This window comes from Arachis hypogaea, chromosome 11 (assembly GCF_003086295.3).
Source record: "Arachis hypogaea cultivar Tifrunner chromosome 11, arahy.Tifrunner.gnm2.J5K5, whole genome shotgun sequence".
NCBI classification, from domain to species: domain Eukaryota; kingdom Viridiplantae; phylum Streptophyta; class Magnoliopsida; order Fabales; family Fabaceae; genus Arachis; species Arachis hypogaea.
Genome location: NC_092046.1, coordinates 15355137 through 15372253, shown reverse-complemented (window position 1 = coordinate 15372253; position 17117 = coordinate 15355137). Strand labels below are relative to the sequence as shown.

At 33.1% G+C, this 17117-nt stretch overlaps 4 pseudogenes; all 4 read left to right on the top strand.

Annotated features, from left to right (window-relative positions):
- Positions 1–563: 563 nt before the first annotated feature.
- LOC112721051 (DNA-directed RNA polymerases II and IV subunit 5A-like) lies at positions 564–2121 on the top strand (annotated as a pseudogene).
- Positions 2122–2832: 711 nt separating this feature from the next.
- LOC112721050 (DNA-directed RNA polymerases II and IV subunit 5A-like) lies at positions 2833–4929 on the top strand (annotated as a pseudogene).
- Positions 4930–5282: 353 nt separating this feature from the next.
- On the top strand, positions 5283–7269 carry LOC112721049 (DNA-directed RNA polymerases II and IV subunit 5A-like; annotated as a pseudogene).
- Positions 7270–7568: 299 nt separating this feature from the next.
- On the top strand, positions 7569–9368 carry LOC112721048 (DNA-directed RNA polymerases II and IV subunit 5A-like; annotated as a pseudogene).
- The last annotated feature ends 7749 nt before the right edge of the window (positions 9369–17117 follow it).

Genomic DNA, 17117 nt, shown 5'->3' with positions numbered 1-17117 from the left:
ATTGTGGCTGAAGAAAAAAATCTCTATAACAGGTTAAATGTGGAGACTAATACTGGTGTGTTAGTTCTTACTAATTCAAAAAGAGATAAAATAAACCTTAATTGTATGTCGGAAGATCAACATGATAAAAAAAGATGTACAATCTCCAAATGAATCTCCAGGCCAATAATGGCAGAGACTCCATATCTATGGAGACATAAGAGCCTAACTTGGCTAATTGAGATGTCTTGCCTTTGTATCTTTTTCCTTTATATATTTACACATGGTCTGACCTGGTTCATGTACACTATTTTATAAACCCTTTTTTTTAAATACAGAAGACAGGTAGCAGCTACTCCATGTGAAGAACATCTCTATGAGTATCACCTCTCTTCCAACCTTTTCAATCTTTTATTCTTTATCGTGAGTTTTATTCTCCAAATCCTAATTTTTGAAGCACAAATTTTTTCTTATCTCGTAAATGTGCATGTCTTTCAAATCAATCTATTATGTATTCACATTACAATATGCCCTATATTTTTTTGTTTGTTTGGTTTTTGGTGAATAGAGAAAGACGAAGAAGGATGGTTCTATCGGAGGAGAAAATCAATAGGCTATATAGAATTAGGAAGACGATGATGCAGATGTTGAGGGACATGGATTACCTTGTTGGAGACTTAGAGATTAAGATGTGCAGAGAAAAATTTAGAAGAAAATATGGCGAGAACATGAAGAATAAGACCTTGTCATGAAGAAATCCAAGGAGGATAATTTTGTTGACTAGATCTATGTCTTCTTCCCGAAGAAGCTAAGGTTGGTGTCAAGACCTTGAAGACTTACACCAGTCGAATGAACTTCGAGACTGTTTTTAGGACTATCTTAGTTTGTTAACAGAATTTAACACATTTTGCCGCACTTTGTATCAGTGAAGTTTCCACAAAATTTTACTTGGAGGTTTTTCAAGTCTGTCTTTTCCTATAAGTTTATAAAGTTTATAATGTTTCTCGAGTTATAACTTCAATTTTTGCAATAGATCGAAGGATCTATGGAGATTCTACTATGCCTTGATTGTAGGTAATATGAGAGTGTAGTGAGATTAAAGAGATGAAATAAAATGGGTTTAGGATTTAGGGTATGCATATGTGAAGAGATTGAAGGTAGAAGTGGAATTTGATTATAAGATAAATGTATAGTAACTTAGTTTCATTAAAGATCTAATTTTCATCAACTGGACTATTATACCCTAGAATTCACTAGTGACTATTGAGTCCAAGTTTAATAACATGATGGTTCAAGAATGGAAGCTATCCATTCAACCAATTTTAGTAACAAAATAACCCACAATCAATAGAAATCTAATATTAATTAAAATAATCTCCAACATTCCATTATCCTTTTCTTTATAAAATATGGTTCCATCACTAACCCCAAATTGAGAAAACAAAATTGAAAGTTTAATGAAGTAGGATGAAATCTTATGTATTATTCTATTACTAACCATTCTACTCTCTCATTTTCTCAAACCAAATAATGAAAACCAATTAAATTTCTTAGGCTCTATTCCACCTCCACATAAATCACAAATCTAAGCTACATTTACAAATAAAAAATTTGTTAGTTTGGTTGTTGAATTTAGTATATACTACTCATTAATAAACATGATTTTATAAGGAGTTAGAGACTATTGTCTTTGTGTTTAGTCTTGCAAGCTTAGAGATAATTAATATAGTTCATAATGGTGGGAGCTGCCTAAACTTCACAGATAACTGTATTCTTTTACCTTTTATTTTATGATTGAAAATTTTCACCAAGAGATATATGTGCAAAGGAAATAATGTATTAATTATTTCTTTAATAATGGTTAATTTTTTTTTCATTTCCTTTTGTATTATGTTAGTTTTGCTGCTAGAAATATGGTTACTTCTCTTTGTCAATTACAACTTGTAAGAAAAACCTGTTGATGCAGGAAGTAGAATTGCTGATCAACGTAAAAGAACATGTTCTTCTCCCTGAATATTAAGTTACTGATGTAGAAAAGAAAACTTTGATTGAGAGATACACTGTGAAAGAAACTCAAGTATGTTTAATTTTGACTTATATGTTTAATTCCAGATCCTCAACCCTAGACCTTCAACCCCCTAGATCCTAGATCCTAAACTCTATTCCATATGCCAAAGCTTAGTGTGGGAGTTTCAGCTTACTTTGAAGGCAAAAGAGTTAGTCATCTGCATGTTTAGATTAGCCTTCGTTAGCTTAGTTTGTAATCCCCTTATATAGGTTTGAGAGGGCGCTCAGAGGCCCTATCAGTCGGTCCACAAAGAATTTTTTTATGTAAATGTATTTGTTTTCATGGAGCCAACAAATGACATGAACATCCTAAAAAACATACTTTTTTGAAAGGCAATCCACAACCGGGGTAAGCCAATTGGACGGAAATTAGGCAAGGGACTGACTAAGTGTATTTTTACCAATTTGGGGGATATAAATAGTGCAATTGGAAAATTAGAGACAAAATTGGTGTACTTCATGAATCTGAGGACCACTTTAAGGTTTAACTCAATAAAATGGATATGATAAAATATTCGGGTTGAGTTCGAATATATTTATATCTAGTTCGGCCTGGCCCGTGTACGCGTTTTTATAAACCCTTTCCTTCAAACACAGAAGACAGGCAGTTGCTACTCTGTGTAAAGAATATATCTACGACTATCACCTCTCTTCCAATCCCTTCAACCCATTATTCTTTTTCGTAAGTTTTGTTCTCCAAATCCTAATTTTTGAAGTGCGACTTTTTTCTTATCTCATAAACGTGCATGTCTTTTGAATCAATCTGTTTTTTGTGAACATTACAATATGCCCTATATTTTATTGTTTGTTTGGTTTTTGGTGAATAGAGAAAGAAGAAAAAGAACGGTTTTGTTGGAGGAGGAAATCAACAGGCTCTATAGAATTAGGAAGATGATGATGCAGATGTTGAGGGATAGGGATTACCTTGTTGGGGATTTTGATATCAAGATGAGCAGAGAAGATCTTAGAAGAAAATATGGCCAGAACATGGAGGGAAGATCTTGTCATCAACAAATCCTATTCTGACCATATCTATGTTTTCTTCCCCGAAGAAGCTAAGGTTGGTGTCAAGACTGTGAAAACCTACGCCAATCGAATGAACTCCGAGAATGCTTTCAGGACTATCTTGGTTTGTCAATAAAATTTAACATGTTTTTCCCGCACTTGTATCAGTGAAGTTTCTGCGAAATTTCACTTGGAAGTTTTCCAAGTCTGTCACTTCCTAAAAGTTTATAAAATTTATAATGTACCTCAAGTCATATATTTAATTTCTGCAATAGCTTGAAGCATCTATGGGGATTCCACTATGCCTTGATTGTAGGTGATAGGAGAGTGTAGTAAGCTTAAAGAAATGGAATGGAATGAGTTTAGCGTATGCACATGTAAAGAGATTGAGGGTGGAAGTGAGATTTGATTATGAGATAAATGTATAGTAACTTAGTTTCATCAAAGACCTAGTTTTCATTAGTTGGACTATTATACCCTAGTATTCAATATTGACTATTGAGCCTAAGTTTAATAACGCATGATGGTTCAATAACTAAAGTTATCCGTTCAAACAATTTTAGCAACAAAATAACCCACAATCAATAGAAACTTAATATTAATTAAAATAATTTCCAACATTCCATTCTCCTTTTGTTTATAAAATATGGTTCCATTACTAACTCCAAATTGAGAAAACATAATTGAAAGTTTGATGGAGTAAGATGGAATCTTCTCTGTTATTCTATTATCAACCATTCCACACTATCTCATTTTGTCAAACCAAACAATGAAAACCAATTAAATCCTTTGGACTCTATTTTACCTCCACTCAAATCACAAATCCAGCTACTTTTACAAATATAAAATTTGTTAGTTTGGTTGTTGAATTTAGAATATACTACTCATTAATAAACAACATGATTTTATAGGGAGTTAGAAATTATCGTCTTTGTATTTAGTCTTGCAAGCTTAGAGATAATTAATACAGTTCATAATGGTGGGAGCTGCCTAAGCATCACATTTACCCATATTCTTTTACCTTTTATTTTGTGATTGAAAATTTTTACCAAAAGATGTATTTGAAAAGAAAGTAGTGTATTAATTATTTCTTTAGGTTATCCTTTCAATAGTTAAGCTTTTTTTTATTTCCTTTTGTATTATGTTAATTTTACTGCTAGAAATATAGTTGCTTCTCTTTGTGAATTACAACTTGTAAGAAAGCTGTTGATGCAGGAAGCAAAAATTCTGATCAACATAAAAGAATATGTTCTTGTCCCTAAGCATCAAGTACTTACTGATGCAGAGAAGAAAACTTTGATTGAGAGATATACGGTGAAAGAAACTCAGAAATGTTTAATTTTGACTTATACGTTTAATTTTAGACCCTCAATCCTACACCTTAGACCCTAAACCCTTAAACTTAGACCATAGACCCTTGACCTTAGACCCTCGACCCTAAATCTTAGACCCTAGACCCTAGACCCTAAACCATAAACCCTAAACTCTATTTCATATGCCAAAGCTTGGAGTGGGGCTTCTGGTTTACTTTGAAGTCAGAAAAGCTAGCCCTCCGCATGTTTAGATTTTGTTAGCTTAATTCAAAATTCCCTTATATAGATCTGAGGGTGTGTCGGGAGGCCCTACTGGTCTGTCCATAAATAATATTTTTTATGTGAATGCATCTGTTGTCACGGAGCCAATGAAGGACATGAAAGTCCCAAAAAGGTACTTTTTTCAAAGGTAGTCCGCAACTGGCGGTAAGTCAATTGGCTGGAAATTAGGCAAGGGACCATCTAAGTGTATTTTTACCAATATGAGGGATATAAATAGTGCAATTGAAAAATCAGGGACGGAATTAGTGCACTTCGTGAATCTAAGGACAACTTTGAGGTTTAACTCAATAAAATGGATATGATAAAATATTGGATTGGGTTCGAATATATTTATACCTGGTCCGGCCTGGCCCGTGTACACACTTTTATAAACCATTTCCTTCAAACACAGAAGATAGGAAGCTGCTACTTCATGTGAAGAACATCTCTATGAGTATCGCTTCTCTTCCAACCCTTTCAACCCTTTACTCTTTATCATGAGTTTTTTTCACCGAATCCTAATTTTTGAAGTGCAATTTTTTCTTATCTCGTAAATTTGCATGTCTTTCGAATCAATCTATTATTTGTCCACATTATAATATGGCCTATATTTTGTTGATTGTTTGGTTCCTGGTTAATAGAGAAAGAAGAAGAAGGATGGTTCTATTGGAGGAGGGAATCAACAAACTTATAAAATTAAGAAGACGGTGATGAAGATGTTGAGGGACAGAAATTATCTTGTTGGAGACTTCAAAATCAAGATGAGTAGAGAAGATTTTAGAAGAAAATATGGCGAGAACATGAAGAGGGAAGACCTTGTCATCAACAAATCCAAGAAGGATAATTCTTCTGACCAAATCTATGTTTTCTTTCCAGAAGAAGCTAAGGTTGGTGTCAAGACCTTGAAGACCTACACCAATCAAATGAACTCCAATAATTTTTTTCAGGGCTATCTTGTTTTGTCAATAGAATTTAACATATTTTGCCTGTACTTGTATTAAGTTTTTGCAAAATTTCACTTGGAGGTTTTCCAAGCCTCTCTCTTTCTATAAGTTTATAAAGTTTATAATGTACCTCGAGTCATATATTAAATTTTTGCAATAGCTCGAAGCCTCTATGGGGATTTTACTATGCCTTGATTGTAGGTAATAGAAGAGTGTAGTGAGTTAAATAAATGGAATGGAATGAGTTTAGGGTATGCAAATGTGAAGAGATTGAGGGTGGAAGTGAGATTTGATTATAAGATAAATGTATAGTAACTTAGTTTCATCAAAGACCTAGTTTTCATTAGTTGGACTATTATACCCTAGTATTCACTATTGACTATTGAGCCTATGTTTAATAACGCATGAAGGTTCCAGAATTGAAGCTATTCGTTCAACCAATTTTAGCAACAAAATAACCCACAATCAACAAAAATTTAATATTAATTAAAATAATTTCCAACATTCCATTCTCCTTTTCTTTATAAAATATGGTTCCATTACTAACCCCAAATTGAGAAAACAAAATTAATAGTTTGATGGAGTAAGATGGAATCTTCTTTATTATTATATTATTAACCATTCCACTTTATCTCATTTTGTCAAACCAAACAATGAAACCAATTAAATCCGTTACACTCTATTCCACCTCCACTCAAATCACAAATCCAAGCTACATTTACAAATATAAAATTTGTTAGTTTGGTTGTTAAATTTAGAATATACTACTCATTAATAAACATGATTTTATAGGGAGTTAGAGACTACTATCTTTGTGTTTAGTCTTGCAAGCTTAGAGATAATTAATACAATTCTTAATGGTGGGAGCTGCCTAAGCTTCACATTTACCCATATTCTTTTACATTTTATTTTGTAATTAAAAATTGTCACCAAGAGATGTATTTGAAAAGAAAGTAGTGTATTAATTATTTCTTTAGGTTATTCTTTCAATGGTTAAGATTTTTTTTTTCTTCATTTCCTTTTGTATTATGTTAGTTTTGCTGCTAGAAATATGGTTGCTTCTCTTTGTCAATTACAACTTGTAAAAAATCTGTTGATATAGGAAGCAGAATTGTTGATCAATATAAAAGAATATGTTCTTGTCCCTGAGTAGCAAGTACTTAATGATGCAGAGAAGAAAACTTTGATTGAGAGATATACTGTGAAAGAAAATCAGCAAAGTTTATTTTTGACTTATACTTTTAATTATAGACCCTCAATCCTCAACCCTAAATCCTAGACTCTAGATCCTAGACCCTAAACCATAAACTCTAAACTCTATTTCATATGCTAAAGCTTGGAGTGGGACTTCTGGTTTACTTTGAAGGTAGAAGCCTTGGCATGTATAGATTTTGTTAGATTAATTCAAAATTCCCTTATATAGGTTTGAGGGGACGCTCGGAGGCCATACCGTCGGTACACAAGGATATTTTTTATGTAAATGTATCTGTTGTCCCGGCACCAACGAAGGACTTGAAAGTCCCAAAAAAGTACTTTTTTGAAAGGCAATCCGTAATTGACGGCAAGTCAATTGGCCAAAAATTAGGCAAAGAACCAATTAAGTGTATTTTTACCAATCTGGGAGATATATATAGTGCAATTGGAAAATCGGGGACAAAATTGATGCACTTCATGAATCTGAGGACAACTTTGAGGTTTAACTCAATCAAATGGATATAATAAAATATTTGGATTGGGTTCGAATGTATTTATACCTGGTCCGGCCTGGACCATGTACACGCTTTTATAAACCCTTTCCTTCAAACACAGAACATACGCAGCTGCTACTTCATGTGAAGAACATCTCTATAAGTATCGCTTTTCTTCCAACCCTTTCAACCCTTTTACTCTTTATCATGAGTTTTGTTCTCTGAATCTTAATTTTTGAAGTGCGATTTTTTTCTTATCTCGTAAACTGGCATCTCTTTTGAATCAATTTGTTATTTGTTCACATTACAATATGCCCTATATTTTGTTGTTTGTTTGGTTCCTAGTGAGTAGAGAAAGAAGAAGAAGGATAGTTCTGTTGGAGGAGGAAATCAACAAACTTTATAAGATTAAGAAGGTGATGACGTAGATGCTGAGGGACAGAGATTACCATTTTGGGGACTTCGAGATCAAGATGAGCAGAGATAATTTTAGAAGAAAATATGGCGAGAACATGAAGAGGTAAGACCTTGTCATCAACAAATCCAAAAAGGATAATTCTTCTGACCAGATCTATGTCTTCTTCATCAAAGAAGCTAAGGTTGGTGTCAAGACCTTGAAGACCTACACCAATCAGATGAACTCCGAGAATGTTTTTAGGGCTATCTTGGTTTTTCAACAGAATTTAACACCTTTTGCCAGCACTTGTATCAGTGAAGATTCTGCAAATTTTTACTTAGAGGTTTTCCATATATGTCTCTTCCTATAAGTTTATAAAGTTTATAATGTACCTCAAGTCATATATTCAATTTCTACAATAACTCGAAGCATCTATGGAGATTCTGCTATGCCTTGATTGTAGGTAATAGGAAAGTGTAATGAGCTTAAAGAAATGGAATGGAATGAGTTTAGGATTTAGGGTATGCATATGTGAAGAGATTGAGGTGGAAGTGGGATTTAATTATAAGATAAATGCATAGTAATTTAGTTTTATCAAAGACTTAGTTTTTCTCAGTTGGACTATTATACCCTAGTATTCACTATTGACTATTGAGACTAAGTTTAGTAACACATGATGGTTCAAGAATTCAAGCTATCCGTTCAACCAATTTTAGCAACAAAATAACTCACAATCAACATAAACCCAATATATATTAATTAAAATAATTTTCAACATTTCATTCTCTTTTTCTTTATAAAACATGGTTCCAATACCAACTCCAAATTGAGAAAATAAAGTTGAATGTTGGATGGAATAGGATAGAATCTTTTATGTTATTCTATTACTAATAATTCCATTCTATCTCATTTTGTCAAACCAAACAATGAAAACCAATTAAAGTCCTTGGACTCATTCCACTTCCCCTCAAATCACTAATCCAAACTACATTTACAAAAATAAAATTTGTTAGTTTAGGTGTTGAATTTAGAACATAATACCCATTAATAAATACTATGATTTTATATGGAGCCAGAAACTATTTTCCTTGTGTTAGTCTTGCAAGCTTACAGATAATTAATGCAGTTCATAATGGTGGGAGCTACTTAAGCTTCGCATTTACCAATATTCTTTTACAATTTTTTTTTGTGAATGAAAATTTTCACCAAGAGATAATGTATTAATTATTTCTTTAGGTTATCCTTTCAATGGCTAAGATTTTCTTTTTTTTTTTTTCATTTCCTTTTGTATTATGTTAGTTTTGTTGCTAGAAATATAGTTGCATCTCTTTGTCAATTATAACTGGTAAGAAACCTGTTGATGCAGGAAGCAGAATTGTTGATCAACATAAAAGAACATGTTCTTATCCCTGAGCTTCAAGTACTTACTGATGCAGAGAAGAAAACTTTGATTGAGAGATATACTGTGAAAGAAACTCAAGTATGTTTAATTTTGACATATATGTTTAATTCTAGAACTGTACTACAAATATTGCAACATATTAACATGTTGCTTTAACCCTAGTATTTATGATGGGGTTTTCCTCAACTTTCTAGGATTCAAGTTACTGATCCTATTGCAAGATATTATTGATTGAAGTGTGGATAAGTTTTTAAGATAATTCGGCCAAGTGAGACTGCAGACAGATATGTTACCTACCGATTTGTTCTATAAGAATTTCCTTCAACGTCCTGACTATATATATGGTACCATATGCCCTCTACTGATAGATATTTATATGAGCTTGAGAAGCATGGACAAAGATAAAGAATCGTCTTTTTCTTCTAGTTGAACTCCTTTTTGCTATCAGTTAAAAGTTATTGTTGAACCTTCGTAGTCAAACTAAGACATTCATTATTGTGGTGGTTGGTTTCGAATGTTTCGCGAAACCCGTCTTTAACTGCACGAATTCTTTTGGTTGTGTACTCTCATTATCGGTGGGTTATTCTGAATATTGAAAAACATGGTGACTCGGATTCCGCATAAAATGGCATCAGTATAGGATCCACTATTAACTTTTTCTATTAAAATATTTTCTTTCAACTCATTATGTTTTTCATTTTAATTTGATCTTGTTACTATAATTTGGTGGTTAGGTCAAAAGAATGTTAGGATTTGTATGACTCATAAACAACTATCGCTCACGTTGTGCATAATTCGGCCGTTATACCTATAATTTAACTATTACAACATGTTCCATCTCGTGTTATTTGGTAACTGTCACTTATAATTCGGAGAATAAGTCAAACAAATAGATATAATCATTAAGTAAAATAGAAAAATAACTTCTTCGCATGTCGCAAAGTAGTCAAAACAAATGTTGATACTTCAAACATAACCACACTATAGCCCATACACGTGCTCTCTTCTTTGAATTATTATGAAGTTTCCTAGTAAATTATATATCCTCTAAATGATTTAAGTTACTAGACCAGTTTAAGAATGGTTGATGTAACAGGTGTTTGTGCTCCTAGACTATATTCAATACTTCATATCAAAGAGATAAAAATAAGAAAAGGAAAAGATGTCAATACTATTTTTTGTCATGTATTTTTTCTTTTTCTAATTTTATAAATTCTTAGGAATCATAATTTTAATTTATTTTGAGAATAAACTATCATTTCTATCCATGAAAATTTAAAACGCTAATAATTTTTTCTTCGAAAAAATAAAATTCGTCAAACAAAGGAGATCACCAAGGATCAGGGAGCCAACCCTGGAGTATCTCAAAATCATAAGACAACGATCCAAAAACCTAAAAATTCAGGACAACCACAACATCATCAGACCACCAAATCTAGAAACCTACCAAAAAAGGATGCTAATGGTCAACATAGAACAATTCAGCAACCAACTCAGCCCAATCACACAAATCAAGGGAAAAAAACCAATATCGAAAGCTCACAACAACACACAGTAAGAAAACAAGGAGACCATCAAGATTATTAGAGAAATTTAAGTCAACTAATTAAAGACCAAGAAATGACTCAGAGAGAAGGGGGATATGTTGATATTGTGGCTAAAGGAAAAAAATCTCCATAACGGGTTAAATATGGGGACTAATACTGGTGTGTTAGTTCTTACTAATTCAGAAAGAGATAAAATAAACCTTAATTGTATGTCGGAATATCGACATAACAAAAAAGATGTACAGACTGATCAACCTCTAAATGAATCTCCAGACCAGGCCAATGATGGCAGAAACTCCATATCCATGGAGACATAAGAGCCTAACTTGGCTAATTAAGGCTTCTTGCCTTTGTATCTTTTTCCTTCACACACACACACACACACACGCGCGCGGTTTGCCCTAGCTCATGTACACTATTTTATAAACCCTTTTCTTTAAATATAGAAGACAGGTAGCTGCTACTCCATGTGAAGAACATCTCTATGAGTATCACCTCTCTTCCAACCTTTTCAATCTTTTATTCTTTATCGTGAGTTTTGTTCTCCGAATCCTAATTTTTGAAGTGCGAATTTTTTCTTATCTCGTAAATGTGCATGTCTTTTGAATCAATTTATTATGTGTTCACATTACAAAATGCCCTATATTTTTTGTTTGTTTGATTTTTGGTGAATAGAGAAAGAAGAAGAAGGATAGTTCTGTTGGAGGAGGAAATCAATAGGCTATATAGAATTAGGAAGACGATGATGCAGATGTTGAGCGATAGGGATTACCTTGTTGAGGACTTAGAGATTAAGATGTGTAGAGAAGAATTTAGAAGAAAATATGGCAAGAACATGAAGAATGAAGACCTTATCATCAAGAAATACAAGGAGGATAATTCTTCTGACCAAATTTATGTCTTCTTCCTCGAAGAAGCTAAGGTTGGTGTCAAGACCTTGAAGACTTACACCAATCGAATGAACTTCGAGAATGTTTTCAGGTTTATCATGATTTGTCAACAGAATTTAACACCTTTTTCCCGCACTTGTATCAATGAAGTTTCTGCAAAATTTTACTTTGAGGTTTCCCAAGTCTGTCTTTTCCTATAAGTTTATAAAATTTATAATGTTTCTCGAGTTATAAATTCAATTTTTGCAATAGCTCGAAGGATCTATGGAGATTCCACTATGCCTTGATTGTAGGTAATATGAGAGTGTAGTGAGTTTAAAGAGATGAAATGGAATGGGTTTAGGATTTAGGGTATGCATATGTGAAGAGATTGAGGGTAGAAGTGGGATTTGATTATAAGATAAATGTATAGTAACTTAATTTCATCAAAGACCTAATTTTCATCAATTGGACTATTATATCCTAGAAGTCACTAGTGACTATTGAGTGCAAGTTTAATAACGCATGATGGTTCAAGAATTGAAGCTATTCATTCAACTAATTTTAGCAACAAAATAACCCACAATCAATAGAAACTTAATATTAATTAAAATAATCTCCAACATTCCATTATCCTTTTCTTTATAAAATATGGTTCCATCACTAACCCCAAATTGAAAAAAAAATTGAAATTTTAATGTAGTAGGATGAAATCTTCTCTTTTATTCTATTACTAACCATTCCACTCTATCTCATTTTCTCAAACCAAACAATGAAAACCAATTAAATTCCTTGGACTCTATTCTACCTCCACTCAAATCACAAATCCAAACTACATTTACAAATATAAAATTTGTTAGTTTGGTTGTTGAATTTAGAGCACACTTCTCGTTAATAAACAACATTATTTTATAGGGAGTCAGGAAATATTGTCCTTGTGTTTAATCTTGCAAGCTTAAGAATAATTAATATAGTTCATAATGGTAGGAGCTGCCTAAGCTTCACAGGTAACTGTATTCTTTTATCTTTTATTTTGTGATTGAAAATTTTCACTAACAAATATATGTTCAAGGAAATAGTGTATTAATTATTTCTTTAGGTTATCCTTTTAATGGTTAATATTTTCTTTTTTCTTTCAATTTCTTTTGTCTTATGTTAGTTTTGCTGCCAGAAATATGGTTACTTCTCTTTGTCAATTACAACTTGTAAGAAAAACCTATTGATGTAGGAAATAAAATTGTTGATCAACGTAAAAGAACATGTTCTTGTCCCTAAGCATTATATTACTGATGTAGAAAACTCAGGTATGTTTAATTTTGATTTATATGTTTAATTCTAGATCTTGAAACCTAGAACCTCAACCCCCTAGACCCTAAACCCTAAACTCTATTCCATATGCCAAAGCTTAGTATGGGAGTTTTGATTTACTTTGAAGGCAAAAGAGTTAGTCATCTACATGTTTAGATTAGTCTTCATTAGCTTAGTTTGTAATCCCCTTATATAGGTCTGAGAGGGCGTTGGGAGGCCCTATCAGTCGGTCCACAAAGAATATTTTTATGTAAATGTATATGTTTTCATAGAGCCAACGAATGACATAAACATCCCAAAAAACATACATTTTTTAAAGGAAATCCACAACCTGCGGCAAGTCAATTGGTCGGATATTAGGCAAGGGACCAACTAAGTGTATTTTTACCAATTTAGGGGATATCTATCAAATAATAAATAGCCGTGGTTTCATCTCTGAGCTGGAGACCTCTCCGCGTTTCATGCCGGTTCCAGCCCCAAGTGGAGCCTCTCCTCCACGGTGGCATCTCCTCCAGCGTGGCTTCTCATCTTAATGTCTGCATGTGCTCCTCTGTCACTCCGCCGTCAGCCATCCCTTTCATCTCCTCGCTCACGTAACCTACCTTCCCTTTCATCGAATCGCTCACGTAACCTATGTTCTTCATGTTTTTGTTTGAACAGGTAATGATTAGTTGGAACCCTAGGAGCTTTGCTTTCTTCTCCTTACTTTCTCGTCCTCTGCCCTACCAAACTCTGTGTACGAGCCCTATTTTCTTGGGAGTTTGCTTCGTCGCCGTTCATCCAGATTAGTGATTTTCCAGTGGAGGCTCAAATCCAAGATCTCCGATCAATCAATTAGGTGCAACCAAACCTATTTTCCTCTTCATCCTTTTACTTTTTCTTCATTGTGTACATCCTTGTGATCAATCTTGGTTACTGTTCCAGGGTTAACCCAGTTTTAATTGTCTAGGGTTTGTGAAATTCCTAATTGTGCAAATTGTGATCATTTTTTATATCTGTTCCATGGTTAAGCGAGATTCTATTGTCTAGGGTTTGTGAAATTTCTAATTGTGCAAATTGTGATCATCTTTGGTATCTGTTCGATGGTTAGGCGAGATTTTATTGTCTAGGGTTTGTGAAATTCCTAATTTTGCAAATTGTGATCATTTTTGGTACCTGTTCCACGGTTATCCCAGATCTTATTGTGTATGGTTTGTGAAATTTGTAATTTGAAAATTGTCTATGTGATTTGGTTTGTTTGTGGGTTCATGTTCTTGGTTAGATTCTTTCCCAGTTGCTGTTAATTTTGAGTATGGTCTATGAATCTATTTCATCTTCTTGATTTCGTTATTTAGAATTTGATGTGATTATCATTTCTCCTTTTGCATATGGTCTTGAATTGTTTGTTGCATGTGGTTTGTCTATTTCATCAATTTTTGGGATTTTATAATCATTATAAAGATTGTCTTTTTACTTACCTTTTCTTATATTTATGGATGATGGGTTTGGTTTTGTGAATGATTGTCTAGGTATGGGGTTTCTACCTAATCTACTTTCTCCATGATAATGTGATTGACAGAGTTTTTTCAGAAAATACATATTATAGACCCAGCTTCTCCTATTCAAGTTTTGCATTCCCAATTTGATTCTCTCCTATTCAACTTTTGCATTCCAATTTGCATTCGCATTCACTAATCCCTTTGAATTGTTTGGACTGAATGTAGCAATTTATAAGTTTTTCTGCATTCAGAATCAAAATTCTCTTATTTATGTTTGATGTCAAATTTTATGAAGCATTTAAATAATTATATTGATGAAATGTTTTCTTAGTCAACCCATTTGCATTTCAATTCTTTATTGGTTATGCAAAAAAGTGTTATATATTTCACCTCTTTCATACAAGTAGAGCTAATTGTCATGCATTTGTGTGCTTCATTTAATTATATCCAAAGTAGACCGATACAATCCTATATATCAACTGATGAATCTATTTTTAATTTTTTACTTTGTATATATTCAACAAATCCATTGAGTTTTTATACTGTTTTCTGTATTCAGAATCATGTTCTGTTATTTATGTTTGATTTCAAATTTTATGAAGCACTCTCATAATTATATTGAAAGTAGACCCATTGAATGCAATATTAAAATTTCATGAATCTATTTTTATTTTTTTATTTTGTGTATATTCAACAAATCCATTAAGTTTAGATCAAGTGAATTGGTGGTTGCATGTGGGCTCTATGAATCATGATGAGGGAATGGGTTTTGTACCTAATCTGTTCTATTGGTAGTGATGTGATTGACAGAAATTGATGTATAGCTTGCTGGTTGTTTATTTATATGTTTTGATTTTAGGGCAATCTCATTTCATTTTTTTATTGTTTATATAAAAGAACTTTTTGTCTAAGTAGGAATTCCCTCCTCCAAAAGCATATACCTTGAGTAGGTTATCTTCCCTTGAAGATCTCTTCTGCACAAATAATGATGTTCTACCATACATTCTTCACTGAAAATGTGGGTATCCTTATCAAGGTATGGGGTTTCTATCTATTTGGTCAGTGGTGATGTGATTGATAGGAAGGAAGTGACTTTCTCACAATCAGATGGCATCACTCCACTGTTTGTGTTACTAGGGAATTCTCTTCTAGGTAGTCTATTTGATGAGTGGTGATGTGATTGATAGGAATTGATTGATAGCTTCTTGGTGATTTATTTGCATTTTGATGAAACCTTTTGTTAGTCAACTCACTTGCATTTGAATTCTTTATTGGTTATGCAAAGAGTGCTGTATATTTCACCTGTTGCATAGAAGTAGAGCTGATTGTCATGAATTTTTGTGCTTCTTTGATAAAGGAATATGCTTTTACCACTCCCATTCAAGTTTTGCACTCCCAATTCCATTCTCTCCTGTTCAAGTTTTGCATCCCCATTTCAATTCTGATTCAATAATCCCATTGATGAATCTTTCTTTTTTTTTTTTAAGCTATGCCCATCAAGTCCATTAAGTTTACCTAAAGTAAATTGCTGGTTGCATGTGGGTTGTGAGAATCATTATCAAGAAATTGATTTTGTAGCTAATGTGTTCTATCGGTGGTTATGCGATTGACAGAAATTGATGTATAGCCTACTGGTCATATATTTATTTGTTAAGTTCAACTGAATTGCATTACATTTTTTTGTTGTTTGTGTAAAAAATATTTTATATATCAGCTGTTGGATGGACATATAGCTCTTTGCCTTGAACTTAAAAGGTTCATTGAGAAAAGAATGGCCTTGTGCGAGTAAAATGGCTTCATGGTATTGTTTATCTAACTAGCACATCTCTTTATCCAAAGAAAAATCTATCCAGTAGCTGGTCTTCCCATGAAAATGTCTTCTGTACACATAATAAGGTTATGCTATATATTCTTTATTGGAAATTTGGCAATCATTATCAAGGTATGAGGTTTCAATCTCACCCATTTCCTAAATGTTGATGTGATTGACAGATTTTTATTGATGTTTGTCTATACTTTTTTTCCCATTCATTTGCTGTTTCCAATGTATCCCTACCTAAGACATTTACCAACTCTCATTGCCATGAGTACAATCATTGTTTGGGATAGTTGATGACTGCCTTCCCTATAGTGTAATGACATGTAGGTGCACTATAGCAGGTATGGTGTGATATCTCATTTTTTGGTCCCTATTTCTTGATTTCTTGAAAGTTTCACTTGTTTTTCCTGTTTTTGTGTTGGTTCAGGTTTTGCCCCTCTGATTAGTTGTCTCTATGGCATTGAATGGAGATGCATATGGGCTCATATTTTGTTTTCCCTCCATTTCCATCTTCAATTTGAATTCAAAAAGGTGAGCCTAAAGCCTTGGATTTTTTCTATAAAAGGATGGTTGGTGATCCACATTCAATGCACAAACATTCTTCTGTGTTCTATTTCCTCCTAAGCTCTGTCTACATTAGAATTTTTTTGTTTACATTTGATCTATTTCATCAACTCTGTTTACCTCCTTTGTTTTCTTTTTTTTTTTCTGCAATGCCTCCTCCATTTGATATGATTTCTAATATGCATCCTCCTAGAGAGGCTTGGAGGCTGAAAGTTAGGGTTCTAAGGCTTTGGGTTGTACCCTCTTTTGGGAATCATGAGGTTCCTAACTCAATGGAGATGATTCTCCTTGATGAGCATGTTAGCCCTTATTATCATTTTATGATAAGGTAAATCCAGTTTATGATTTACAAATTTTCTTTCTTGTGTTCTGATTCAATAATATAAGTAGCCTTCATGTATCATCCTCTTCTTGGACTCGGAAATAGGTGAATCTCATATTTACTTTCTTTGTTATAGTTACAGGATTAAGATACT